This window comes from Antrostomus carolinensis, unplaced genomic scaffold (genome assembly GCF_000700745.2).
Source record: "Antrostomus carolinensis isolate BGI_N321 unplaced genomic scaffold, ASM70074v2 scaffold362, whole genome shotgun sequence".
Taxonomy (NCBI): Eukaryota; Metazoa; Chordata; class Aves; order Caprimulgiformes; family Caprimulgidae; genus Antrostomus; species Antrostomus carolinensis.
In genome coordinates, this window is record NW_010301332.1 from 45,715 (window position 1) to 49,465 (window position 3,751).

A 3,751-nucleotide genomic window follows, 5' to 3' on the forward strand; every position below is an offset into this window, starting at 1 on the left:
GCCTATATAAAGATACTTTGCTTATATGAAGACACATGGGTATGATTGCTTTGCCCTGCAGGCATAACCAATAAGCAATTAAAAAAACAAAAACACAAAACCAAACAGCCACAAAACTCGACAGTTAAAATGGTTGTCTTCATGCCACACAGCTAGAACACAGCCTGAAAACAGCTGTATCAGTGCAGCTGAAGATGCAAGAAGGTTTAAATGTGGTGAGGAGCAAATGATGAGAGGAGACAGAAAGCAGCTGTGGAGCTGACAGAAAGACTCCATTTCACCAGTTCCAGAACTGCCCGAGAAAGCTCCCTCCTTACTTCCCACTTTTTGTTCTTTTGTTCCCTTTCTTCTGTGACGAATAATACATACATCAGCTGTTTGTATAGTTACATGCCAACTCAAAGTGCAGAGGGAAGGAACTGCACTCAGATGCTAGGAAAGGGAAAGTGGCCATAATAAATAGCCTTTCATTTGAAATAGCTTGGAAGCAGGAACTCATGCCAAACCCCAGCTGAAAGATGTTACTGGATTAGCAACTTAACTTCTTCATAAAAATAGCAATATCAGAAACATCAAGTAGCAGTACTTGTGTACAGATAGACCAGTTTGCAGGAAGAAATTAACACTTATCAGCAAACACTCAAAGTATGCAAATACCATTCACATTAGAAGAAGCATAAACATCTGTGGAAGCTTCTGCTGCCATAGGTACACTGCTCAACTATTACATTACTGATATCGTATTCTTCGAACAGAATTTAAGAGGCCCAAGAGATCAGGCTTAAGCAGTAGTCAAGATACAGAAATGCTCCATCTATTCTATGAGACATTTATTAATAGTAATTTAAACAAAACACCTAAAATTGAATTGAGGATGAAGTGTAATAAAAAAAATTCTGCATTCAAATTACCACACCAACACAGTAACATCTTTAAATTATGAATTTCTTTTAAGTTTCTTTAGATTTTCAATATACACAAAGGAACTGATTTAACAAAAAGGTATTATTCACATGTTTTACATCTCTCTTGCAAGATGGACAACTTTCTCCCTGCTTAACTGCATACATGCCAAGTCTTAATATAACACCATCCTAGGGATTATCCAATTCAATACTGCATATGACCTTTAGTGTAAATTTCCTATAATTCTTGGAACACTCAAGAAACTCCAAAAAAAGTAAAATAAACTTGTTCCAATATTTCAACAGGGTGAGCTGAGCAATCAAAGCCTTGTCAGCTACAAACCAGTACCATGCAAAACAATTAATACAAGATTTGATTACTGAATTATCAAATGGAGAAGAGTATTGTACTCAGCACAATCAACAAGGACTTAATGTATCTTTTCAGACACTTTTGGTGAACCCACAAGTTTTTTCTGATAAAGATAGCAATAATGACATTACCCTTAGATATACAGCATATCACACCTAGCACTTTGAGAAACAAAATCATTCTAGCATATTTAAATGGAATTTTAAAAAAGACAGGTTCCAATTAGTGTTTTTAATATAAATAATCAGTAAGTGTCTTTGATTAGGATTCAAAAGTTGTGCTAGATTTAGTTGTGGGGATTAAAGAAGTTACTTGTCCACGTACCCTGCATTGTATTTCACTGGGGAACTGGAAAAGCAACTCAAATTCTAGAGTTTATAGTGTGATGTTTTAATATAAATAAATACAACCATCTGTTTGATTTCAAATGGCAGTTGTGAAATGAAACAATTCAGGAGCACACTGCTTTCATAACAGGAATGGCAGTCTCAAGCAAGAAAACAGGGCTACTGTATAGTTAATTTGCTATTAAGATTTCTGGTGGGGCTCACAAGGTTTTGGCATTGATCTTATACAATTCGACTTTCTAGATAAATATATACAAAATGACCCGGGTGAATAATATATGCTGATAAAATCTGCAGGTACAAATAAAAGCTAGGAGACTGACAAATAATGGAGATTACATGCTGCTAACGCAGAACTGTCTGCATTGTTTGGTAAAAAGGTGATCAGTGATGTGCACTTCAATAGAATAAAATGTAAATGCACACCCAGGAACAAAGGCAGCACGCCACATGCACGTGACAGAGCACGCACTTCAGGGATGCTGAACTTTGGTAAAAAACTAGGGACATACATTAAGTAATAACTGGTTGAACAGAAGCTTTCAGCAGAAGACTGCTTAGAATGCCTGATACGTTAACAGCAACATCAAAGAGGAACAGGGAGATTTTCTTTCTGTACTTGACACAGATATGATCACTGTTCAAATGCTGTGTCTAGAACTTACACAGAGCCTTCAAGAAGCACAGTGACAACGTGAAGAAAGCCCAGGGAAGATCTGTGAATATATGATTAAAGGATGACAAAGGAGGCCTTACAGTACAGAATGTACGGATCCAAACTATGCATTTTATCAAAGAGACAGTTTAGAATTAATTTGATCAGCCTTGTACACACGCTGAAAAAATGTTAATACTGTCAGGCTCTTCAGTTTGTTACACATGTTGCCAGAGAACTCACTGGTGCTTCTAACAGCAGGAGGAACCCACAGGTCCATGTCTGGGACTTGAACACACCCCAGGTAAAGTACATCTACAGTGTTTTCTTTTACCTTTCTTTAATAATATTTTTATTTAATTAATATTTTAATTTTACTACCATTAAATGAATATTTTTAATTTTTCTTTAATTATATTTGCATTATTTTGTAAATTATATGTCTATTATTTTATACAATTTTTCCCTTTCATTATATTTGCATAGGTTTTATGTAAAGGTTTTACATATTATTTGAATATTTAACAGAGAAGACAACCACAACAATTTCTGCCCACCTCACAATCAAAAAAGGACTTAAGTACCACGGACCAACTTCACCATCCCCATTCCTTTACTGCACTCCAACATCCACGCACCATCCTGCACCCTTACCTATCCTCCTTATTGCTTCTTTGAAGGAGGATCTCAAGCCCATCTCTCCCACAACTAATGCAGCACACAGCTCTAGCTCTCAAATCCCACCACTTCCCCTCTCTCCCACACCTTCACTTGGGGCCTGACCTAAACACTGCCGTAGACCAGGAGCTCGGGCCATGTTTCCACTACCCCTTACTCTCTTATCGCGCAACCCTGCTCCAAAAAAACACCCTTGCACTCCTCTACCACACATCCCATCTGGCTCAGAGTCCTTCCTGCATCCTGAGCTGGAAGCACAGCTCAGCTCCATACACAGCACAGATTTCTAACCAGCTGCTGAGAACTGCAGAAGTTAGAAACTGACACCACCAAGTTGAAACAAAACATCTGTCAAGAGGGAACCACCTGCAAGCAGGTGCTCAGCCCACAGCTCGAGTCGGAGCCTGTTCCCAGGCAGCTGCACTGAGCTACTTGCCCAGTTTGTCACATCGTCCACTAGTGGAGGCAGAAGTTCCACCACCACCTACTCTCCTCTCCCTCCTCTTCCAACCTCCACATCCCTTCCTCTTACCTAATATGCGGTACATACACAATCATCGCTGCAGAAATTTCCTATGAATTAAAGGGAATTCTTCAGGGGAAATTCACACCAAGATTGGCTATTTTCTAACAGATAAAATCCTCTTCAATGACAGCTACTACATAAGAAATAATTATTAATTTATGCTAGTTCTCAATTGTGGATTGCTCAGGTCCCTCTGCACTCCATTTATTATAAAAGTAAAAGTTCAAATCAAACCCAGGAATGTTTCTAAGCTCTATACTTATTCAT